At 45.6% G+C, this 26550-nt stretch overlaps 1 protein-coding gene and 1 long non-coding RNA gene across 6 annotated transcripts in view; one reads left to right on the top strand and one right to left on the bottom strand.

Moving 5' to 3' along the window:
- Positions 1-19340, top strand: part of LOC110341430 — a 37234-nt gene extending 17894 nt beyond the window's left edge. The window contains exon 3 of one of the 2 annotated variants that reach the window (XR_002383380.2): positions 18695-19340. This is a non-coding gene — a long non-coding RNA (uncharacterized LOC110341430). Of the gene's footprint in view, positions 1-5150; positions 6248-18694 lie in introns of those variants that run through there. The other variant, XR_002383379.2, reaches the window with a different exon arrangement.
- Positions 1-26550, bottom strand: part of Far2 (fatty acyl-CoA reductase 2) — a 103340-nt gene that overhangs the window by 45942 nt on the left and 30848 nt on the right. The gene's annotated exons all lie outside the window — the stretch shown is intronic.

Raw genomic sequence — 26550 nt, 5'->3', positions numbered from 1 at the left:
TAGAGCGTAAACAGGGCTGTGCAGACACTGTTGGGGGTGCGTGCGCCATGGAGGGATCCCCAAAACACAGTGCTGAACTATGTCTGGAAGGGTAAAAAGGCAGTGACAGCTGCGATCATGGGTCATGTCACGGAGAGATGAACTCCCTTGGAGGCTAAGCGTGCCCTTGAACAAGGAGGGGCGGTAAGGTCAGCATGTGTGAAATTTAGAAAGTTGGTTAAGTTACAGATAGTGAAAAGAGTGGGTAGGACAGGTCGAAAACGGAGGCAGGGACTATTGAGGAGAACCCGGCCCTCACAGAGCAGAGGGGCAGGAAGTGTGGTGTGGGAGCCTGGGAAGGGAGGTCTCAGCTCTCCTCCACAGCTGGGCAAGCAGCCCACAGGAGGCCACTGCTTTCTGCCTGAGGAACTTGGATTTAAAGAAAAACAGAGGTTGGGATGCAGTTCAGTTGTCAAAGGCTTGATCCCCAACACCACATAAACCTGGTGTGGTGCTAAACAATGGGCCTGTAATTATGACACTCAGGAAGCAGAGGCAAGAGGATCACAGTGAGTTCAAAGCCAGCCTGGTCTACATGGCAAGTTCCAGGTCAGGGCTACAGAGTGAGACCTGGGGGAGGGAGAGAGAGAGAGAGAGAGAGAGAGAGAGAGAGAGAGAGAGAGAGAGACAGAGACAGAGACAGAGACAGAGACAGAGACAGAGAGACAGAGAGACAGAGAGAGACAGAGAGAGACAGAGAGAGACAGAGAGAGACAGAGAGAGACAGAGAGAGAGACAGAGAGAGAGACAGAGAGAGAGACAGAGAGAGAGACAGAGAGAGACAGAGAGAGACAGAGAGAGAGACAGAGAGAGACAGAGAGAGACAGAGAGAGACAGAGAGAGACAGAGAGAGACAGAGAGAGACAGAGAGAGACAGAGAGAGACAGAGAGAGACAGAGAGAGACAGAGAGACAGAGAGACTGGATCAATCCAAATCTCACCTTCTAGGTTTTTGTATGAATTAAATAAGAAATACTAGACTCATTCTGGAAACTCATACCTTGTCTTATTTTGATTTTTTTCTTCATCAAAAAGAATTAAAAGCAAATTTCACAGTTCATGATGACTGGAGAGTATATGAATTAGTCTGCCATGGTGACATAAACCAAAGCTATTTACCACATGGGTTTTAGAACTTACTCTTTTATGGGATGGGAATACTTTCAGGTACAGCTTTCAGGAACTGGAAGAATAATCAAGCTGTTGGAGACTTAAGACTCTGCCTCCAAAAGCCCACACAAATGCCGGACGGCTCTGCTGGCATCTAATCCAAGCCTTGGAAGGTAGAGATGGGGATTCCTGGGGCAAGATGGCTCACCAGACTAACCACATCACCAGAACTGGATTTAATTGTGAGACTAAGACTTAATGAAGTGGAAGAATGGTGGAGGAGGGTTCTCAACACCAACCTCTGGTCTCCATGTGTACACACACACACACACACACACACCTACACATACCTGCACACATGCACACACCTACACATACCTACACACATGCACACACACCTACACATACCTGCACACATGCACACACCTACACATACCTACACACATGCACACACACCTACACATACCTGCACACACGCACACACCTACACATACCTACACACATGCACACACAGCTATACTCACATGTACACACACATGCCTACACATATCTACACGCACACACACCAAAACATAACTATACACACGCTCACATGCACACACACCTATACATACCTACACACACCTACACACATGCACACACACACATACCTACACACATGAACACACACATACTCACCTCACACATGCACACACACCTACACTTACACACACACAGAGGAAGGAAAAATAAAGCAAGCACTGTTGATCTATCCACAAAGAAAGTCAAACTGTAACTATAGACAACATCAGAATTCCTGTACATGGAGGGGGACAAAACCTTTCATAGTTCCTGTGCATTTTCTGTCCGTGACATAAAGACTTTCTTTTGTGGTTTTCATTCTAGTACTGAACGCTGATAAGACATCTCCTCTGCAGGGAGATTAGTGACTGTTAAATATGCTACGAGCTGAATCATTGTAAAAAAATCATCATTTTATATAGCAGGTTTTCTATAGGAAGTTTTTTGATATTGTAACACTTGAAATGATAACCTACTTGGTATTTAAATCTTCAAAGTAAATGCGATGCTGAGAATTCCACTTTCCAGAAGATACTACCCCAATATTTTAAGATTTAAGAATCCCTTTTATTCTGCTTGTTACATGGAGGTAGGACAAGCAACATCAAATGAAACTCTTTTGCTGAGAAGGCAGTGATTTGTTTGATAACGTATTATTATTACATATGGCGTGCATAATACTACATTTGCTTACTAATAGATGTGGTTAAGGTTAGCAAAGCACCTGCTTGAAAAGTGAAAGTGGGGCAAGTGTGAGAGCTGGTAAGACGGCTCAGTGGTCAAGAGCTCCTGTTGCCTCAGAAGCATAGTACCCGGAGGATCAACTCTACAAAGCTGTCCTCTGCGGCCTGTGCGCGACACGCACACAGACATACATGTACTAAAGATTTGTTTTTAAAGAAGATTATTTCCGACTTTAGCAAAGGATTCCAATTGTGCTGATTAGTTTTTATTATCAGCTTGATGCAACCTGAAGGCACCTGGGAAGAGGGAAGCTCAGTGAGGAACTGCCTAGACCGGGTTGGCCTGTGGCTGCACACTTCATTCATTGTTTCTGCTTCCAAGCTGCCACCGCAGCAATAAAATGTGTGTGGGAGTTAGATATTACTATGTTCTAGTCTTAAGTCTACTGCAGGGCAGATTTTAATTGTTGTGGGGGAACTAAGTGCAGCATTAAAGCTACCCGAGTGGGACAATGCTTGCATCCTGCCTAGCCAAGAAAATACTGTTGGGACATTCCCTTGACTAGTAGAACCTATTTTAGAAAATGGATTGACTGGCAGACAAAACCCGTCCAGAACAAATAAAAAGTTGTGGCATTTCCAGGGAGAGGATGTTAGAAAAAGGATGGCACAGAAAGCCTGGGGGGGAAATGCTGTAGACACAAGGGTATCTGGTCCATTGATGAGTGTGGAAGAGGAAGGCACTCGCTGTCATGTCAGTCTCGGCCTCTCTGCACCTCCCTTGTGCTCTCTCTCCCCACTTCCCCTCTCCTCCCACCCTCCTCTCTTTCTCACAGGACGTTTAAACTGAAGCCCGTGTTACTAATTAAAGCAAGCACGGGGGTCTTGACTAGGCTTTGGAATAAGATATCGGATTACCCTTTTCTCCCAGCTCCTCTCCTGTGAGTCAAAAGAACTCTGTAATAAAACCAGGGTGACATCTAATTTCTGAGTGCAAATATCTTCCCAGAAATAAAGAAGCAAATAAGGGCAGTTGCACTTACTGAGCCCTTATGTGGTGTAAGTAATGTCTCCCACACCATGGCATCATTTTTTCCCCCTTACAGTCCTTGCAGTAACTCTGGGAGATGGCAGAAGACACAGAGCATCCCAAAGGGCTTAAGGACCTTGAATAAGACAGACAGACAGACAGCAGAGAGAGCAGGGTGAAAGGCATAAACTGTCACCTCCGTGCCTGGTTAGTCAGCTTGGAAATGAAGGAAACCATGGTTGCTTTTGGAATTGAAGCAGAATGAAAACGGAGGGGTTGCCTGAAGGTACATTAAAGTGACATTTGTTGAACAAAGCTGTGATCCCCATGGTTGAGGGACTGACAGGGCTATTGCTAACCTCTGACACTGGATTTCCACATCAGTGTTTACCTCGATGTCTTATTGGTTAACTAGAAAGACCAGGAATATCCATGGATTCTGACTACATCTCCTGCCTTGAGACAGACTCCCACGAGAAACAGCACCATTGAGAACCCAGTGGCCTTCACCCAGATTTCAAATGGACTAAAGATTCACGTTGATTACTTAGAACGTTATGCAATTGGGGCTACCCTGCAAACTAATCTTTGATCAAAAGCACAACCCCCAACTCTAGTATTTGCGGTGGCAACTTAGACATTTTTTTGTGCCAACCCCTTGCTAAGACATCCACAGACCATCCTGTTTAGTCCTTGTAACAACCCGATGAGGCGGACATCATCCAGGCAATGAAACTGACCAGTGACTGTCTACACGCCAGTTGTTATATATGGTCAAACAGCTTTCATTCCACGATGTTAGTTCTTCTCTGCAGTTTAAGCCAAGACAGACTCTCAACTGATTACCGTTGAGTTTACTCAGTTACCACTGTGGTATGTATAGAACTCAAGCATATCCTACCCAAATTTCTATGGAATGAAAGTCTGTTCTGATTTCTCCATACCCACTAGAGTAAGAGCAATCAGCCCTCTGAGTTCTTTGAACTTGATTAATTCGTAAGAAGACAAAAAAATTTACATTGTTAGATACAAGCTGGAATATATAATCTGTGCTTTGGGTCTGAAAACTAAGTTCTGACCTTTAATTGATTTTTTTTCTAGGAAAATTTAATAAAATGATCAAATGAAACTGAAATATCATACTCTTCCCTAGAGCGCTTGCAATTTCTTCTTTGTGTTTAAAATCCCACACAAAAAACCTCAGACTCTTAATGTGCCCCAGATGTGCCAGAAGGAAGCGTTGGTGGTACGCATTTTCCTCATGGCAGAACTCAATTTCAGAGGCTACAGCCAACAGCTTTCTTCTCCCCTAGGAACCCCTCTCTATTAGGGCAGCATATAGGCTAGCAAATTTTTCCAGTTTTGTTTTAATTAAAATGCTTAACCTTCAAGCAGTTAACCTACTCAGACTTCACAGCACAAGGTAAAACAAGGACTCATTTTCAACCAGTGGAGAACACTGGGGCGTTCCATCTATCACACAGGGAATTAGTCATTTGTGTGTATGTGTGTGTGTGTGTGTGTGTGTGCGCGTGTGCACGCACGCGTGCTATGGTGGAGAGCAAGGAAGTGTGCAAATGAGAGAAAGACACCAGTGTCCCCTCTCCAACTCAGCTTGTCACACCTACAAATTTGACTGCAGCAACCTTTGAGCCTCTACACAGGCTTAGGTTTCTCTTACCTTTCTGTCTTTTGTTCCCTCTGTGTCCGTGTTTCCCTGAGACCAGAAGGTGTGAATAAGGCTGAATAGAAAAATGTGGCAGAACTGAAATCACCTCCCAAAGAGCAGAGAGCCTCTCACAGCATCCCAGGAGCAGCAGCTGTCACGGCCAGGCTCCAGAAGAACGGCCCATTGCACCATTATATCTCCTCCCTGAGGTCCGGCTCACCCCCGGCCGAGCTTGGAAGGCTCCGTGGGCTGGGCTTCCCATGGACACCTGCAATCGTCTCTATATTGTGACACACAGACAGTGCCTTCTGGTCCTAGAATGTTGCCATTGCAGCCTTCAGCACACCAAGGTTTGAGAAACGAGAGTCTTCATATCTTTTTAGAGATCAGAACAGACAATTCCAACCAGCCAGTCATTCAGTTAATTAAAGAAGGGACTGATAACCTGCTGCCTGTCAAATGCCACGCTGGACTTTGTAGATAAGGAGCTCAAATTGTGCCAAAATATATAGACACTTGCACTTACAAAATCTATAGACGCCATCCCACTTCCCTTTGCTCTTCCCCTCCATGTCCTGTGTGTTTTTCACAGAGTCCCACCAACACGACCGAGAGGCTCAGTCATAGGTTTCACTCACATCCTGATCTGTCATCATTGGGTAATTTCGGACAAGCTTTGTAACAGTCAACTTCTCTGTAACCCTGAAGTGAAGATAATATAGTCCTTCCACTATAATATATATAATAATATAATATAATATAATAACATATTATATGTCCATATATGTATATATGGACAGGGGGCAGCAAACGGTTAGTGCCGTATCGATATTTAAGTGTGTTTGCTATCCACTGAAGTTCAGATTTCCCAAGTGTCCTTTGGACACTTGTGTGGGTGTGATCCTGCTAAAAGATTTCACTCAGAGGTGTCGACTGGTGACAGTCATTTATAACAGCCTATGCATAGAGAGGAATCTTACAGGCTAGACTTAATTTATTTAATTCATTTATTTATTTGACACAGGGTCTCAGTATTTATCCCTCTCTGGTCTGGAACTCATTATGTAGATAAACCTGGCCTTGAACTCAGAGATCCACCCCTGCTTCTTGCCTCCCGGGTATTCCGGACTTAAAAAAATAAATATGTGCGCAGTACCTCTTGCATTATTTGTGTGAATGTGTGCCTACAGGTGCGGCTATGTTTTCAGGAGTCTCCACAAGCATGTGTAGGCCAGAGGTAAAACACTGGCGGTTATTCGTCAGGAGTGTCTCACCTTGTTCTTTGAGACAATTTGTCTTCATGGCCTGGAACTTGCTGCTTAGGCTAGTCTGGCTAGTCGGCAAGCTCCAGTGTTAACTTGTCTCTGCCTCTCCAGGGCTGGGATTCCAGCGTGGGCTTCCATGCCTAGATGTTTATCCTGGGTTCTGGGGATGGAACTCAGCTCATGCTATCGTCCCAGCCCCACATCTAGTATTAAGTGAGCCTCAGGAGTGGGTGACTCTTCGATGACTCTGTCCTTGGCCGAGCTTCACTCAGGGTCCTCTGAACCTAGTCTTAGCAACGCATGCTGCTAGGTACTCTTCACGTCTAAGGAGGCTTAATTTCCCGCATCACCCTTTGTGATATCTCAATCAGCTCCCCTTTACTCCCTTTCCATCTTCACCCTGCTGCCTCCAAACGCCCACTTGTCTTTATTTGTACTTGAACTTGAATTTACTCTCACCTATTGTAGGAGTATTGAATGCTTGTTAGAATAAGTTCCTCTTTTGTACTCACAAAGTCAAAATATCAGTGTCCCTGAAATAAGATCGATTCTCTACACAGGCAATGGCAAAGCTGATGAAGGTTAGGGGACTGTGCTGTTCAGACAGATTTTCTTTGGAGGGTGGCGGAGGGAAGAGTGGCAGGAGTGCCCCCGAGGAGTCACCTGCAGTTGTATTTCTCATAGAACATAAAAGGAGCAGGAGCTCAAAGCCAGCCTTGAGCAAATTCAAGACCAGCTGGACCACATGAGGCCTTGTCCCAAGCACAAATAATAGAAGTTTTATGGTTATCTCAGCTGACCCGAGAACGAGTTTGTTCTCTATTACTGGTGGTGATCATAATGAGCTCTCTCTCTCCATCCTCTATCTCTCCCCATCTTCAACATCATGACAGAATAGGAAGAAGAAAAAAAAATACTGACTGTGAATTGGATTATTTTGAAGGAAATCAAATGCCTTAAACAATGTTTTTAACTTGAAAAGAAAGCAACTTCACGAGGGAGTTGAGTTGCATTTCAACTCAGCTTGAAATTGAAATGTAATGGGGAAAATAAAAGTCTCCAACTAAGCGAGGTGACCGGAGGCCACAAGCAGTTCCCACAAGAAGGGGACCTAAGCTCACCCCTACCCCATTGTCTTAAGAAAACTGGGAAGCCGGGCGGTGGTGGCGCACGCCTTTAATCCCAGCACTCGGGAGGCAGAGGCAGGCGGATCTCTGTGAGTTCGAGGCTGGGCTGGACCGATAGCCTCCGAAACAATACAGAGAAACCCTGTCTCGTAAAAACCAAAAAGAAAAAAAGAAAAAAAAAAAGAAAACTGGGAGCTGGATGGCCACCTGACCTGCCAATTGTAAATCCCCCTGACTACGGATTACGTGACCAGAAGCTCAGACCCAGCAGCAGCTGCAACAACATCTGCCGCTAAACCCCTTGCCTTGAGAAGACCAGGAACCAGACAGCCTCTTGCCCTACCAGTCGTAAAGCTAGCCCCTAGCCCACAATCACAGGATGTGCTCTGGTTGTGAACCCCCAGACCACAAATGTGCCAATTGATTTTACCTAACCAGGTGACAATTACTGCCCTCTTCAAGGCTCTTCATTACATGATGACCTTGTATGGAAACTGTGTGTGCTAAGTAATCTCTGTAACCTGGAGAACTGATTCCCCGCCTCCTCCTTCCCTTTAAGGACACCTTGTAGATGTAAGACGGGAGGAAGGGGGGCTTACTCGCTCCTGATAGTGAAGGTCCCAGCCGGTTAGTTTAGAATTAAGACCTTTTAGCGCTTGCATTCAGGTGTCAGTGATTCCTTGGAGTCTTGGGGTCTCTCTCTTTGGGCACAACAGAAATATCTGTTAGAGAAGAAGGCATTGTAGGGAATAATGGTGCTTGTGTCTTTCCATTTGAGAATAATGCATTGTGTTCAGAATACTTCAGGTTCTAGAAATCATAGTTAGAAGGTGGTAGTGGAGGGCAATAGGGGAGAGAGAGGGTGGGAGAGAGAGACAGAGGAGGGAGTGAGAGAGAAGAAAAATAGGTGTGAGAGAGTTTCAATAACTAGAAACGTGCATTTACATTAATTACTGTAAAAGATTTTCCTTTGGGTCATTTAGTATTACAGTTGGTAAGATACCGTTTTCCCAAAAGAAGGACTTGTAATTGTAAGACAGCGTAGGCATGAAGCTTAGAATCATCAATTATATCAGTAGAGTCAGATCAAAGCCCTCGACAAGAACTCCCATTTCCATCACAGCAAACTGAGTCCTCCTTCGTGCACAAGGACACTTAGCCAAGACTTGCTAAACTTCAGTGTCCTGGAGGACACCAGCCTCAGCATCTTCTGCATTTTCTGCTCTCAGCCTGTGTCTGACGTCCTTCACCCAGGACAAAAGCTTGGGTGTCAGTCTAGGCTGAATTTAGAATTAGGACTGTGTGAGACTCTGGGATTACTATGATCTCTGAGTGCCCTACTCACTGCTACTCTCTCATCTTTGTGTGTGTGTGTGTGTGTGTGTGTGTGTGTGTGTGTGTTGCTCATGAGCCTGCTCTCATGCATTCATGTGGAAACCAGGTAAATTGCCCTGGATTTTAATTGCATCTCATCATTTTCTTTCTAGTCTGTTCAGAGTTACAGCATCATTGTAAATTACCACCGGTAATTACATTAGTGGTGTGAGTGAGCTAATCTATATTCTTGTTCAGATCCTGAGGTGTAGTGGGACCCAAGGTTGTTCTCACAGAGCATGACTTTACTGCGTTTGTCCTGCTTTACAGTGTTTTCAGCTGTCCTGTTTATTAATCAGCAGAAGTTTCTGTGTGTAGAAACGTATAGAGGGGACACATACCTCCTACAGCAGACGCTTCTGACAGTGGAGCTCCATTCCTCCAGAGTTTAGATGGGAGTTTAAAGGGTTAACTCAATTTAACACCAGGATGCTTTCAAAGCTGTGTTTTAAAGATACATCACGTGATTTCCCTTGTTTCTAACGAATTCGAATTCGCACATTATCCCCTACAGTGGCTTTCCTGAAAATAATGTTTTGTTCTTAAGAAACCCCTTAGAGATTTCTCTGTTTACATTTATTTTCTAGCCATGTTCTAGGTCCTTTTCTTCACCCTGGTTGGCTTTGCCTAAGGTGTTTTAGCAGGTAAACTGACATTTTTTTTTTTTTTTTTGGTTTTTACGAGACAGGGTTTCTCTGTATTGTTTTGGAGGCTGTCGGTCCAGCCTGGCCTCGAACTCACAGAGATCTGCCTGCCTCTGCCTCCCGAGTACTGGGATTAAAGGCGTGCGCCACCACCGCCTGGCTGTGAACTGACATTTTTAAAAAGTCAGTTTTGTCACACTCATTCTTAGCGGCCTCTATTCAAACGTTTCTTCCTCCCTGACTCTTTGGTTCCCCACCTTCCCCACCGCGGGACTTCAGGGTAGAATACCCCTGCACTTGCTTCCTGAGCCTCGTTCGGTTTTATGTTTTATTCCTCTCTTTCCTCGTGCCTCCACTTGGACAATTTCGGTTGGCACTGCTTATCTCTGGCTCCGTACACCCTTCTCTTCCCCGATGGCGCACTCCCAAGCCCATACCTTCCTTTTGGAGATTCGTTATCCAGTCCACAGAGCTCATTCTCTCTCCTCTCTCCTAAGCCTTCTTGATTCTTTCCCCATCTGAGTCCTGTGCTTTACATTGTTTTTTTTTTTTTGTTCCTTTTCCCTTAACCTCTTCAACATTTTCTCATCGCTTGTTTCAAAGAGCTTGCCTGTGAATTTTACCACTTGAGCCTTTTATGAGCTATTTCTATGGACTCATTAAAAACTAAATCCGAGAACTGGTGCCTGCTGCTAAGCCTGATGACCTGAACCAACCCCCAGGACTCTTGTAGTGGAAGGAGAGTGCTGACTCCTGCAGGTTGCCTTCTAACCTCCACAGGTGCACTGTGGCATGAATGCCCTCCACGTGTCCCACCCCCGCAACGCAAACAGGTAAATAAATGTAATTTAAAAACAAAACTATTGAAATGCCAAAAAGCAAACTCCCCAAATCCTAATAGAACCTGGATGCCATGGAGAGAGCATAAGACTTGGTGTGTGTGTGTGTGTGTGTGTGTATGTGTGTTGGAGTATTGTATTTAAAAGAACCATAAAGACCATACAAGAGTAGATATGTCTCTTCCAGGGATGACAGTGTATTTTTCTTCTGTTAGACAGCTAGTAAGCTGTCACATCAACCCAGTTAGGACTTTTGCTGTTGTTTTCGTAGTTTTGAGACAAGCTTTCACCATGTAAGCCAGATTGGCTTTGTAAAGAACTGTGTAACTCAGGCTAATGCTGACCTCACTGCGATTCTCTTGTGTCAGCCTATTGGAGTCCTGGGATTTCAAGTCTAGGGCTCCCATACCTGGTTGCCAACGAGGAGTTGAACTGCACTGAAGCAGGATTGCTTCGGTAAATTTAACTGTTGCCTGCTTTGAGCGTCTTTGGCGATAAATCTGCCCCATATATGTCATGGGCTCCTGCCTCCAGTGTGACTTTGGATTTTAGGTGCCCTGAGTCAATGGATACCCTCCCGTACCTGTTACCTGCCGCACCTGCAGCACATGCACACCTCAAGCACACCTGCAGCACACACACCTGCCACACCTACAGAACACACCCCTGCCACACCTGTAGCACACACACCCACTGCCTCCTCCGTGTACCCAAGGTTGCTGCTCCCTAGTGTTCTCATTTCTGGATCTTCACTCTAGATTATTCTCATCAATGGTCTGTAAAAATGTTTTTTTTAAGTGTACACTTCCCCTCCCCCTCAATCCTCCCCGAGCTCATTTAGCCAAGAATGTGCAGTTCCTTCCATGTTAACACATAGCAGATGGGGAGGGGTCAACCTTGCTAGCTGCTCTCCTCTCTCTGTCCTTCCTGCAAGCTACCGGCACGATCAACACTGATTCACACTGCCCAGAGGCTAGCTCTCTGTGACTCTGATCCGGGCTGGCTTTCCCGTGTGTTGCGAGTTTAAGTCATCTGGGATCATGGTAGGAGAACACCAGCCTTCCGTGCTGAGTGTTTTAAGAACTAAGATGCCAGGGAGCAGCTTGAAAGGCAGTGCAGCGTGAGATGGCAGGACATGAGACTTCTGGCAAAGCATGAAGTTATCAGTTTCCTGCCCTGCCTTCTCCTGCTGGCTTCAGGTGGTTGTGACTCAATGGGACAAAGGACAGGGGTAGGGTTAGCAGGGTTTAAAAAATCATCCTGTCATAGATGCCTGCTCTCGTGGAAATTTGCTCAGGCATTCCCCTCTTTGAATCTCATGGCTGCACCGGAAATGCACAAGAGCAACAGAAGACTGCAAAGGGCCGGAGCCTTCTGTGGACGCAGTGAACTATGCCCCACCAGAGCCCTAATGGGCGATGGCCTGAAGGAAGTCCTTGATATGGAACCCAACAATGCTGATAGGGCTACTTGAGGACATCAAGTAGCTATGGCAGTCAACTGAGTGGGCACTCGGAATAAGACTGATGATGGAGAGTGCTCTGTAAGATCCACATGAAGAAAATCACTGTGGAGCAGTCAGGAAGTGAACGCCATCAGAAGAGAGATGCTTTTGGGTCGACACGATGAGGTATCTCCTGACTCTCAGACACTGGGGACGTCATCACGGTCCTCTCTGGTGGTTTTGGTGACTAGCTAAAGACTGGAGCAATAACTTCTGTATTCAGAAGGACACAGAACTCAGTTGGGGGAAGTCCTTGAGCATACGGTACAAATAGTCTAGGAGGATGCTGAGGGTGAACACTGAAACACTGGGTGCTCAGAGGGGATGAACAGGGTCAGGAGCAACCATCACATGCTCTTCTTGGAGATCATACTCAAAGGAATACAAGGAAAGCAACCTTTAAACTCCTCTTAAAAATAATTGATATAGCCAGGTGATGGGCGGTGCTCACCTTTAATTCTAGCACTTGGGAGGCAGATCTCTCTGAGTTTGAGAACAGCCTGGTGTACAAAGCTACACAGAGAAACCCTGTCTCGAAAAACAAAGAAATTGATATATAGCCTACGCTTGTGCTGTGTAATAACTCTTGTCTTCCACATGTTTATATTTATTCTGTCTGTAAACCGCAGGCACAGCATGACTGTTTCAGGTCTTGGTGAGCACTGAACCCAAATGGGGCTTTAGGTTTGGATTTCAAAAACTTAAATGATGATTACCTTAAAAGCAATTTTATGAAGTCACCACAGATGGTCTCAAAATGAAAGTGCGCATCACCAAGTTACTCTTATTAGCATCTAAATAGATAACTCTTCCCCAAAGACCTGAGACCTTGTTTCTTTGGCAGACATGTTTCTTATTTGGTTGGCTTTCAATAGACAGGTTTGCCTGTGGTCCTTACCTAAGCAGTACAGTAAGAGACATCATATTAAAAAAAAACAAAACATTTAACAGCACTTTGTGTACTCTTTTTTTTCATGTTTAAATCCCTCCAATTTTTTTCATTGCAATGTAAGGTCTAAGCCAGAAAGCTCTTGTCTCATTCTTCCTTCATAACAGCCTGGGTCCTCTGGAACATGCCAAGCTTATCGTGACCCTCAGGGACTCTGTACTTGCCCTTCTCTGAATAGAATATCCTTGCACCAGACATTAGCAAGTTTATTCTGTACACCTTCAAATCTTGGCTCAAACACTCAACTTCTCAAGGAAGATGTTCTCTGGCCAATAGTAACCCGAGCGTCTACCCCAACCTGTTATCTTCTGTAATATCACCCATGTTTATATTCTCATTGACTTATTTGCCCAGTCAACTTCTCGCCCAAATACTGCGATGTTTATGACAGCAGAGACTTCAGCCACTTTTGCTGTGACCCCCGTTCACCCAGAAATTTGGACACTTCCTGGAGTACACTAGACATCAAATAGGAGTTAATGATTTCCCTTTCTCCACATAGAGTGTGTAATAGATTCTAGCTAATCCTGGTGAAGAGACCTAAAAAATCTGGCTGGAGAAAATGTTGCATTAACATTTGGTCAAGAACTAGTATTCTCAAATACTACAAATGACACCAGGAAACAAACCAGAAGACCATTTTTTTTTGTCATTTAATATTGGACTTGTGAGTAGGGACTAAAGTATAGGCTGAAATTTTGAGACAGGAATCTACGGCTTTGATGGTGAGCTATGCTCAAATGTGTTTGAAGACACATTCAAACATGTTAGTTTTATGAAGGCAATAAAAGAGAAAATCTGAACCAAGGAGATAAAAGAATAATTGGGAAATGGAATGTTGTGTTACATGTATTTTCAGTCCAAGTCCCTTTAGTGTCTCCCTACAGACTGTTGGTTCTAGAAGACTTTTGCCATGGCCACTCTGGGCCTATTTGAAAGGAACTTGGTAAAGTCAGTTGAATGTTTTTATCTCAAGACCTTCAACATATGAAGGTTGGAGATAGTTTAGTGTGACAGGGAATGGTGTGAAGGAATCACTCATGGACTGAATAGTTTGCCATAGCCATCTGTGGCAGGGGATGTGTGCAACCATGTTCATATCTGTCCCAACTTGTGTTCCTGCTAATGTCCAACAACCTTTGCAGTTTCTAAAATCGGATGTTTTCTGTGTTGGTTTTACCCACAGAAATGCTAATTCCAATAACAATAATCATGAGATGTTTTTCTGCTTGCTTGTAGCTATGGTGGTTCAGGGGCTGAGGGCCGTAGCCTCTGTTAGACTGTAAGGGGACACCAAATGCTTCTTCACAGGGGACTCATGGGCGAGATACGTTTTGAGGTGAATTTGATGGAACACACACGGCACATGGACGCAAGGAGGAAGGAGCAATCAGTGCATCATTGCCATTGTTAGGCAAGAAAGAATGGAAAAACCAGCTGTCATGTGGGATGAACAAAGGATGAATAAAAAACGACAGCACAAAGAGAAAGTGGCAATCACTCATTAAACGTGTTGCGTGCCAGCTATGCAGCTATCTTACATGTGGCTGTTATAGTAGGTCACTGACATTAAAAAAAAAAACACGCTGGAGTCATTAAGCTACTAAAAGCAGGATGGGACTCAAACCCAGGTTTAACTTTTTGTGGAGCCAGTGTCTTCTTTACCATGAGGCAATACCAACTGACAGTCATGCTTGAGAAGGAACGAGTGGTTGGAAGGCAGCCTTGGCAATAAGCATTGGCAACGCCGTGTTGTTATAAGGAAGGGCTATGCCTGGATATTGTATCTCCAGTGTTGGTAAGGGATACAGGTGGAGATCTGGGGTGAGATAGGGCTTGGTGCAGATTTGGGGTCACCTGCGTGTGAGGAGCCTGTCACACGGCGGCATATGAGGGCAACAGAAATAAATGTATGTAGAAGGTGATATTCCAAGGAACCCTGTGTATAGAAGATTGCATTATGTCATTGTCAAGCCTAGAGAATAATAGACAATGGCAGAGGCCATTTGTCATGTGGAGCCGTCAAGGAGAGATTGTGATTAAGGTTTCAGGGAGAACAGGTGGGGGCAGAAAGAAGGCATGGGAAACAGGTCACTAGATTAGAAGTTGTCTTTTTCCCCCCCAGAGAGAATACATTTCTTTTGCTTTAAAAGGCAGCGGCAGAAGCCGTGGATTTTAGGCATTAACTTCCTGTTTCAGGGTCAGAACCCAAGGTGCCACTCACAGAAGCTTCATGGAAATATATGTATTCTCAGTTAACAGAGGGAAACATTTCTGAGCAGCTATGTTTTGGGACTTCCTCTCCCTAGAGGGTTAAGAAAGGTCACATCAACCACAGATTTGTAAAATGTGTTTTCACTCAGACCAAGTGAAAACGACCCTCCAATTTTCTGTGAGAGCCAGGGGCATCTTCCCCAAAAACAGAGGGTAGGTTAGGGAAAGCATATAGCCCTGAAGCTACATTTTTTTACCCCACTCCTGGTACCTTTCTCATAAGTGTTCTATTTTTAGGGCTCCTTCCACTTGGGCTTACATTCCAGTTTGTCTTAGGTGTGACAGAATTCTATTTTCCTTAAAGTTTTTTTTTATGTTTGATCACCAGATCCTTGCTTATAACAAGGGAACAATTAACAAAATACATAAGGGGAAACTAAAGCAATCAGTCTGGCCATGAGGTGAAATGTTAAAAGCCTATTAAAAACAGATGTAGTGTAACTAACAATATTTTAAAATGTTTAGATTGTAAGTGGAAAAATAAGCATAGCCTGTATTCTGGTTAAAATAAGAGTGCATTTATGGAAATAATAGAAAAGTCTATTTAAAGTTGGATTTCCTTCAAAATAACATATGGTCACAAGCACCACAGTAAGCAGTTTTGGACATGGAACCTCATATCACGCCACAGTATATAATACAGCTATTCAAGCCATGTGCTGTTGTAAATGGCTACCAAATGTCTCTGCATAGATTAAAAAGAAACACATTCCTATGGCTTTGAGTGGTTTATAGCTTATGTCATGTCCCAATAAAAACTTTCAATTTTGTTTAAGGAGATTTTAAAAACATAATCACATTAGCATCTTTCAGGAAAGTTTAGCATGTATTTTAACAAAACCCAGAAGGGGCCTGTAATGGGGTCTATTATCACTCCATGGGCCGGGCAGGGAGTTTACTTGTGAGGTTTGGTTACATGCCACTAAAGCAGGGCCCTCTGTGACATCTGCTTTGATGCTTTGTCTTGGAATTCGCAATGGACACTTAAACAGAACATTGAAGCTCTGTGTTTCATTTTAAAAAGAAAAGGCTAACACAAAACATTTCCACATATTAATTTGATAGTAAATCAAGTTATCAGAGAATCCAAGCAATCCAAAGTATATCTTTTTGCAAATGAGGTATTTACAACAAAATTTCAAACGTTGAATTTTCCTGGCAGACAGGGCATTTGTGTTTGCTATTGAGACAACTGAGCTCTAATTCACAGAGCACCTTAATAGCATGTGCCATCAGCTCCTAACCTCCCATGAGTTGCTGGAGAAGGAGGCATCATCTCCTCGTCCTAAATATAGGACATCCAGCCCAAGACACCAGCTACGTTATTTTAGGAGATTGAATTATTCATCGGGGAAATGGAAATAGAATGAGACTTACACTTTCCTCCTTTACATGAAGTCACAGTTTCAGGCTGTGATAAATTCCTAGCCAGAAGATGGGTCTCACAAGATACTACCTACCTGATTACTATAGCCACTAACAAGAGAATTAAAACCCTTTCCTCATGACATCAAAATCCAGAAGATGACACTTGCAGATATTCAACACAAATCCAGAGTCTATTGATTTCTCCCTCTTTCCCTCCTTCCCTCCTCTTGTCTCTTAGACACACACACACACACACACACACACACACACACACACACCACACCACACCACACCACACCACACACACACACTCGTATCATATCACACATTCATATACATGCAGAGTCTACTGATCACATACGTACTTAGGCACACATATACACACATGCACACAAGCACATATACATACACAGAAATACACACTATGCACACGATATACACATAAAAATGCATTTACATATACACAAATACAAATGCAGAGTCTAAAAATCATACACATACATGCATGATCTGTACCAAAAACACATACATGCATGCAGATTCTGTACTGAACATATACACTGAATAGTATACTGATCACACACACACTGCAGGCTACACTTATCTCTCTCTCTCTCACACATATACACACACACTGCAGACTACACTGATCACAAAACACCACAGACTACACCAATCACACACACACACACACACACACACACACACGTGCACGCACAATCTGTACTGAACACACACACCGCAGAGTATATTGATCAGTATCCTTATGCACAGGAGGACACACGGGTTTGGGCATTTGTTTAGCAAGCAGGACAAGTGTGAGCTGAGGAACAGGGGTAAATAAGTCTTAAAATGAATCTTTTTTCCAATGTCACTTGGAGGTAGGGTAGAAGTAATTTGTGAACACAAGGGAAATCTATCTAGAATGTATGTTGGTCTCTTGATTGGCAAGGAGGATACTTAATCTCTGGCTAAATTTTAAAGGAAATACATTAAGGAAGGCTCTGTTTTTGAAACAAACAAACAACTGATCAGGGCAATGGTGGTGGCATACTCCTTTAATCCCTCTGTGAGTTCAAGGCCAGCCTGATCTACAGAGTGAGTTCCAGGACAGCCAGGGCTACACAGAGAAACCCTGTCTCACCACCCCCCAAAACCCAAACGAACAAAAACCAAAAAAAAAAAAAAAACAACCAACCACATGAACTTGGGTTAGTGCCAGCAGGTACACATACATTCATCCACACGGTGGGTGAGTCTAAGGCTCCGTCATGGAACGGGCCCTTTCCACATGGGATAAAGCCAGGCATGTTTGACCTGACCCACCTTACTGACAGAAAGTTAGCGAGAAGCTTGGCGTGCAGGACACACTGGTGAAGCCAACAGCAGCCCTGAAGGCTACACATGCTGCAGACAGACGTGGTGCTAACGGTGACACATTGTTTGTACCCATCTCAGATCTACCTTTTATATTTTATCTTGTGTATGCGTGCATATGGCATGCCATAGCATGCATGCATAGGTCAGAGGATGTCTTTCGGGGGCCACTTCCCTCCTTCCAACATGTGAAGACTGAACTAAGTCATCAGCCCCTATAGCAAGGTGCCTTTACCTCCTGAACCGTCCGGCTGGCCCCACGCACCCTTTAACTTAGAAGCAAGCATCTGTGATCCCCCTCGGACTCTTCCAATGAGCACATCCTCGGGTCTCTTCCTTCATCCAACTCACTCTGATTACCTCCTGCCCGAGTCTGTGCCATGCATGCATGCAGCCCGCGTGAGTCCAGTGTCACTCTTCTTTCCAGAGTGTTCCGTGTTCCTCTCTCTACTGGTGTGTCGCCTGCCGTAGATTGCTTCCCCGTTGCAATCCCCCTTTTGCCACAAGGAAGCTGCAGTCCACGCTGGAACATTCCTCTGTGATTCTGCTGATTTCCCCCCCCCCCCCCCCGCTATTAAGAAACTAGCCTCACCGGTGTGTCTGTCAGAGTTCGTTTTTGAGACACCCCCCCCCCCAGCGCACATGGTAGTTTACTTTCCTTCCTAAATCTGCCCTCAGACGTCATGAGCACCTCTTGCCTCGGCATCCACAGACTCCCAGGGTTCGCAGTTTTGTATCTGGATCCAGATGAGCCCAAACCGCGCCTTCCCTTTTCATTTTCTATGACTCTGCTCTAGACCAACATTTTCAGTAAACGTTCTGATACCCGAATAGCAAGGGATTGTGTTTTTTCACAAAACTCACTGTCAGCCTTTTACTAGGATCAAGCAGTGAACACAGAGACCCATTTGCTACGCTTGGACAAGAGCAATGACAACAAAATCAGGAGAGAGCGCCTGCCCCAGCCTCTGAGGTGCATCTTATCACAATGGACCAGTTAATATGGCCAGACCCATGCGGCCTTGGCTTAGACTGTGACTGCATCCCAAGGCTGAGAGTGGAAAGCAGGAGCTGGGGGTGTTCCCGGGAGTTCTGGAAGTGCCTGTGCAAGGAGCGAGAAGCCTGGCAGGGTTTCAGTGACTGTGCATACCCCCAGCTGAAGAACCACAACTGTGCCCACACGCTTGCACAGTCAGGAAATGCTGAGCCTAGAGTTCAGTTGGGACTGTTCACCTCTTGTTGCCATCAAAACACAACCTAACTCGGAGTACTGTTTTATATAAATCCCATAAATCAAAACAATAATGAATAATAAAATAGATTAAATAAATATGTAATAGAAAATAAAAACAAATAATAACAAACAAATAAAAAACAGGCAAATAAAATAATATAAATAAATAGTAAAAATCAGATTTATAGTCCAGGTGCTATATTCAATTTGGTGGTCTGGGCAGGAATGGGAAATTTATATCCTTCAAGTTTTAGTAGAATCTCATCTACAGTCTTACAAAATGCCGGCTGGCAGTTGAATAGTTCCTTTCTAGAGATGCAGCCCTCTCTATCCTTTATCTGTCCATTGTATATTGTCCATACACTATTCAGCCCCATCTATCTCCACCCACCCACCCACCCATCCATCCATCCATCCATCCATCCATCCATCCATCCATCCATCCATCCATCCATCCATCCCTACACACGGCTGTATCAATCCACTGTTAGCCACAGTAGAGTCAGAACTGTAACCCTGGCTCACCTTTCTAAAGAAAAGGAGGATAGAGAGAGTGTTGAGAGCACTCGTAGATCTTGCAGGTTTGATCCCCAGCACCCACATGGTGGCTCACAATCATTAGTAACTCCACTTCTAGGGCATCTTATGATCTTTGGGGACACTAGGCACTTATGTGGCACCCATACATATATATGCAGGCAAAATATACACAAAATCAGCAAACAAAGAAACAAAAGAGATTGAGGCAAACCACTGTAGTATGATAACGATGAAGTGTTACCATCACCCGGGTGCTTTGTCCTTCTGAAAGGTATTCAGGGTGGTCACCTGTGGTGATTTTTTTTTTGTGGTGCCCTCTCCAGACTTTTAGGGGAACGCCATACCGAGCTGAACTGGGCTCCACCACTGTGCTACCACTAAGTGCCTACATATCGGAGAATAAGGAGCCATTGAGGTCCTGGCAGGAGTCTACACTTATTATCTGTTAAACTGAGGTTCCAAAATCAGGAGGCAGAAGTGGAAAGAAGGGAATGGTGGGATGATGGGGGACGCCATTCTGTAAATCTGTCTTTCTTCTTGGTTGTTGGATAAAGCACTGTTGGCCAATAGGGAAACAAGATAGGTGGGACTAGGAGTTGAGGAGAATTCTGGGAATTGTAGTGAAGAGGCCGTCGCCATGTGATTCCTGGGAAGAGGGGTGCAAGTCTGCGTTCTTGGAAAGATAAGTTTTTTGTAAAAATATGTATTGGTGATTATGGGTCAATAATTAAGTCAGAGCTGGTCAATGAGAAACAATAGCAAATGGCCAACAGCTTCATAATTAGTATAGTGTCCTGTGTGTTATTTGGGGATTCAGACAGCTCGGCAGGGCCCAAGCGGCTGGAGGGGAAAAACTACACATTACGGTGGGAGGCATTAAGTCTGGGATGTTCTAGCTGTAAAAGTAGGGTACCCTGGCGATACATGCCCGTGTGTTCCTAAAACTCCCTGGCCAAGCCTGCCAGGCCTGCCAGGCCTTGTGACTGTTAGATAAAACCTAACGTTTACCTTCCCTTGTTCTCCTTGATAGCAGGTTTTTGCCACAACCAACCAAGCTTGGCTTCTAGAACGTCTCTTCATAACCCCAAACTCACCACACCCTGCCTATGCCGTCCTCTGTGGCCCCATCTTAGCATTTTTAAAACCTCCCCCAGATGTACCCCATGTCCAGGGAAGGCTGACAATCACTGATTTACCCCAGGCCCACTTGGCCCACAGCCAACATGAGCTGCTCTGCCCCACTGGCTGTCACCATCCCCCATACCCACTGCACTCACGGTTCAACCAGCAGCACCCTGAGTAGTTAGTTACTAACTTCCCTCTATTACCTCTCTGTCTGTCTGACTTTTTCTCTTGCCTAGAGCCAGACTCCCCGTTCTTTCCACCTCTCGAATGTCGGTGTGCTTGCTGCCCCGTGCAAAGACAGAAGTCATCTGGGTGTGTTGGCTCATGCCTGTCGTCCTCGGGAAGGGCCGACATAAGAGAGTCAAGAATTCAAAGCCAACCTTAGCTACATATGCAGGCGCTGTCTCAAAAAGTCCCAGCAAAGCTGGGGAGATGACCTGGTCAGTAAAATGCCTGCCAAGAAAACATGAGGGCCTGAGTCAAGATCCCCAGCACCGATGTAAAAGGCAGGGTGCTGCTGTGTGCACCTGAACTCTAGGCTGGTGATTGGGTGAGCTCCAGGTTCAGGGAGAGAGGCTCTGTGTTACAATAGCTCTTTCCCTCCGGCCTGGCCCCACAACTGAGTCAGCCCCAAATGAACACACAAAGACTTATATTAATTCTAGTACTGTTGGCCGCTGACTAGGGTTCCTTATTGACTAGTTCTGTCTTAATTATTAACTTTAATTATTAGTCTAAGTATTCCCACATGGTCTTATCTTACCGGGGAATACAGGACCTGCTACTCCTTTGCCTGCTACATGATGACTGCTCAGCATCTCCACAAAGAAGAGAGTGATTTCCTGTTTGTCCCTGCTTATATCCTGATTCTGCCCAACTACATCACTTCCTATCTGGCCAATCAGCCAATCAGTGTTTTATCCATTAACCAGTAAGGCAAACATATACGTAGAAGAACATTCCCTATCAACTCTGTGCCAAAACGTAAGACAGTGTCATTGGGAAGGATATCGTACAAAGTTGTGCACATGTATGAGGCTTCCCCACATACATGCGCACACGCTGTGTGCACACCTCCACACAGGTACACATACATGAACACGAATACACACAAAAACAGAAGCATGGGGGTTAGTCACATTGAATCCCAAAACACTTCCATCTAGCTGTTTCTGCTGGAAACAGACCAGAAGCCCCGAAGCCAGGCCACCATTTCACCCAAGGCAGTCATGGGCGATCTTTGTGGGAAAGTCGTGTGGTCCTCCGTGGGGCTGAGGCATGCCTGCCAGGTTGAGTACAAGCCAACGGTTAGGAGCCATCAGTCATTTCCCGATCCACCTTGAAGAGCCAAGTACCCGTGCCAGGTAAACTTTGGTGCTACTTTTGGATGCAGTGTCTTAATTGCCCCGGATGTCACATGTGACAGGAACACAGCAGAGATCGGAAGATCAGTCAGCAACTGGAGCCAATGTGAGACAAAGACCCAGAGCCAAAATAAAGGCCTAGCGCCTCGTTCATTTCAGCGTGAGGGTCGTGGGCTGGTCAGAGGGGTAGAGAGATGCCCTTCTGGGAGCCAGCTCTCTCAGAATTGCTTTGGAAAGTCACTAGGAATCCCAGGACACCTGCTGCTGTTTAGTGCTTCATCCCTTAGAAATGGGATCAGTAACACCGTGCGCGCGCGTGCCTCTAACCAAAACTGGAGTTCACATTTTTTTTTTTTTTTGGTTTTTACGAGACAGGCTTTCTCTGTATTGTTTCGGAGGCTATCGGTCCAGCCCAGCCTCGAACTCACAGAGATCCGTCTGCCTCTGCCTCCCGAGTGCTGGGATTAAAGGCGTGCGCCACCACCGCCCGGCTTGGAGCTCACATTTTAAAAGCAAGCTTTTAGCTGGGAACAGTGGTCCACTCCCATGATCCTAGCACCTGGGAAGCAGAAGCAGAGGGGTCAGGCATTTAAGGGAATATTCATCTTCACCTGTATATTCATTTTGTGTATCAGGATGGGTTACACAAAACCCTGCCTCAAAGAAAAAAAAAAGGTAGGTAAACAGAAAGTCAACCTTTTCATGCTGGGTAGTCTCCAACCAGAAAATTTAAAACTGTTTTTCAGAGATAGGAATAATCTCCCGGTCCTTTTGGTACTACACGTCTGGGGCTTCCTTTAACATCCAGCTATTTGTTCAGGATTCGGGATCCTGTCTTTCAGTCCTTAAGGAAGTGTGAGGGCTGCCCAGTCTGATTTTCTTTCAAGTTTAGTGGGGTCCCATGAAGCCCTTGCCCCTGACCCGGGGGCCTTGTCTACACATGATCACTGTAGGGTATCTAGCCCTGCCCGTGTATTTGTGTTAGTGGCCACACCCCCTTTGGGCGTGGCTTCAGGTGTGCATAGAACTGGAAGGCAGGGAAGAGTGGGGTGGTCTCTCTCTCTCTCTCTCTCTCTCTCTCTCTCTCTCTCTCTCTCTCTCTCTCTCTCTCCCTCTCCCTCTCTCCCTCTCTCCCTCTCTCCCTCTCTCCCTCCTCTCCGCCACCGCGGAAACGCTGCGGTGGTTCTTTATTGTTTATCTGTGTGAGTTGTTCCCCAATAAAACACCCATCTATCGTTTATCCTGGGTCTAGTGAACTCATTATCCCCGCCTTCAGATCACAACATGGAGAGCTCAAGATACGGAATTGATCTGAGCACCACCTTTCATCCCTGTTGCCCTGATGTAGCCGCTGTGGAGGCATACTGCGTTTGCCTTTGAATCAGGGCGTGAAAGGAGCCAATGTTTACGGAACACGCAACAGGAACTAGCCAGACATAGGCTGTGCTGAGGACAGAGGACACACTTTACTCCTGGCCTACAGACCTCCCCCTAACCACTGAAGACCTCTTGCAAGGATCTGGGTCTTGGAGGAGGCCTCCAAGCAATAATACCCACACACGGAGTGCAATAACTGGGGACTCGGGAGTTGGAGGTTGGATGAACCTTGGACCACGTGACAACTATGCATAGTTACTGCGGCTGCTAAGAAATCACCAGACAGTGCCCGTCAAGAAAGACCTGGTAAGAGCAGGCAGGCTTGTTAGGTGCGGAACTCCATCTTACCTCAGAGTCAAAGCTCCGGCTGCTCTTCTGTCAAGAGCACGTTTGGTTTTGTTCTGCTTGCTTTGAGACAGCCACTTGGTTGGCACCCAGGGCTGGAACTCCTCGTATAAGCCAGCCTGGGGTCACACTGGTGGCAATCCTGCTGTGTCAGCCTTGAGTGTGCAACGCCACTCTGCTGAGTGCATACTTCTCAGAACTCTTCCCTTGGCTGGGGATGGCTCTGCAGCTAAGACCACTTGCTGCTCTTTCAGAAGACGAAGGCTGGGTTCCCAACACCTCAACGACGACTCACAATCCCCTGCGACTTCAATTTCAGGGCATTTGAGGGCCTCTTTTGACCTCTGCTGGCATTGCACACACACACACACACACACACACACACACACACGGTGCGCACACATACACACAGGCAGACATTTTACACCCAAGATAAAAATAAAAAGCTCCCTCACATCTCTTGTTCTGCAGATCTCAACGGCTGAGCGTCACATTCCCAGGTCCCCCTTTCAGACACCTTTTGTACGGCAAGAGGCCTCTTTATCTCAGTGTGTGTTAATTCCTCCATAAAGTGCTCATTGGTTCTTTTTGTGATGTTTTTGTCAGGGGCCTCATTAGAGTATGAGCCCTGAGAGAATGGGGGCATGTCCTCACAGGGGCAGGGGTGGGAAGCCTGTGTCTTCCCTGGAGCTATTTCTTGAAGAAGCTGTATCTCCTCCTGAGCTATGTCCTTCAGGGGACCATGTCCTCACGGGACTGGGTTCTAGGGGGTCCATGTCCTCATGGGGCTGTGTTCTAGGGGACCATGTCCTCATGGGGCTGTGTTCTAGGGGACCATGTCCTCATGGGGCTATGTCCTTCAAGTCCTCATTGGCATCATGTTCTTTGAGGTCACCTTCACCCAAACTTAGGAAAAAAAGAAAAACAGTCAACAGCTAGCCTTCAGCCTCTTTCTGGGGAACACTAATGTCTATGAATTTTGGTCTTTGGGATTTTCATTTTTACTTTATGTATATGAGTTTTATTTTTTGTCAGCAAGTATGCATGTGCATGCATGATGCCCACAGGCATTAGAAAAAGGTATCAGATCGCTTGGAATTAAGAGTCACTGAAGGTTGTGAGTCACATGTGTGTGCTAGGAACCAAATCCCTGTCCTCTACAAGAGCAACCAGTGCTCTTAAATCTCCGAGCCTTCTCTCCAGCCCCTGATGTCTGTGCAAGACACAGACCAGCCCCCTCATTTGCTGCCACAGGCCTCTCCACTAGGATCTTACTCTTTGGAGAGGAGGAAAGAAACAAGGTGGTGTCACCAGGCGTCCAACGGATGCTTTCTAAGCTCTCAGTTACTGATCACGCAGGGCCTCTCCACCAGGGAACTGATGAAAGACACCACTTTACCTCTGACATTGAACTCAGAATGGTCTGTAATTTTGGAGTTGCCGGTGATTACCACATACCCAATGCAGGCGTGACCTCTGTTCCTATGCCGGAGCTCAGCTTTCTACGCACATGAAGTAATATGTCGAGGATGAAATGTCTCTGATGGCCTCAAGAGGATTACAGAGGACTCACAGTGTGACTTAGAGACCCTTCTCACTAATCAGGGTTCACACAGGGTGTCTCTCATAAGTGGCTCTTCTGCACGATCCAAAGGCTGCGCCCACCAGCTCTCCTAGGTCAGCATTCTTCGGGAGGCTAGACGTTATATTGTGAACTGGGAGCTCCTTTGCTTGTTTGAGGGGAGGGTTGATTTAAAGTAACGGTTCCTGACTTGAAGTGTTCTACAGAACCGAGCCTAGGCATGTACTCCCGGGTACTCAGAAGGCTGGGGTATGTGGACCTCAAGTTCTACTCCAGCCTGGGTTATAGAGAGAGTCTGAGGCCAGTCAGTAACTTGGTGAGTTCTGACTAAAAACTGGAAGGAGGGGTGGGTTGTGGCTCGGTGTTCTGAAAGTATCTCTGACTGTTTAGGAGACTGGAGCTTTTGCTGGGCCTCACAGCCAGAGTTAATGATGCGCCTCAAAGTCGCTTAAGGCAACGGTCCTACTGTGGACTCAGACCGTTTAACCTGCTTTTAAGAGAACCTCAAGAGTCAACCTTGCTTGCCTTGGATTTCTCATGTGGTCAATGTTTGCAGTCTAAGCTAAGGCATAGCGGTATGTTAAGTTATTTTCTTTTCCGTGCCCCGAGACCAGGATAATGCATGTGTGTTGTTTGGTGAAAGCAGTAAACATAGAAGAGCAAAAGCCATTTGACAGGATCAGACACACAGCACACACTGACACACACACGGACGGACGGACGGACGGACAGACGGACACATGGACAGACGGACACAGGGACAGGAGGAGGCACAGATTTGAAGTCATGCGAGAATTAGGAGATAGAAGGCACAGGGAGAGCATGAGGGGGAGAATTCAAATCTGGATCCTCTCTTGGTTAATGACTCCTAGGGGAAGGGCTTTTACTCCCTCCCATCACATGACACTGATGTGTTATTGGCAACTTGGAGCTTGTTACCAATGCATACAATCCACACATACGTGTGAGGCCCTGAGTCCAATATACCAGAGTGGACAGGGGGGGGGGAAGGTCATGCAAAAAAAAAAAGAAAAGAAAAAGACAACAGCTTCATGATAAAACTCAAGCAAAGCAAGTTTTGTGTGGCGCTTTCCCGGGACATCGAGTGCTGAGTGTCAGAGCACCAGCTCCTCCAAAGTCATCGTTGCTCTGAAGTCTACACAACCACTT

The sequence above is a fragment of the Mesocricetus auratus genome, unplaced genomic scaffold, assembly GCF_017639785.1.
Source record: "Mesocricetus auratus isolate SY011 unplaced genomic scaffold, BCM_Maur_2.0 Super-Scaffold_100001, whole genome shotgun sequence".
Classification (NCBI taxonomy): Eukaryota; Metazoa; Chordata; class Mammalia; order Rodentia; family Cricetidae; genus Mesocricetus; species Mesocricetus auratus.
This window is presented reverse-complemented; position numbering and strand designations above follow the sequence as displayed.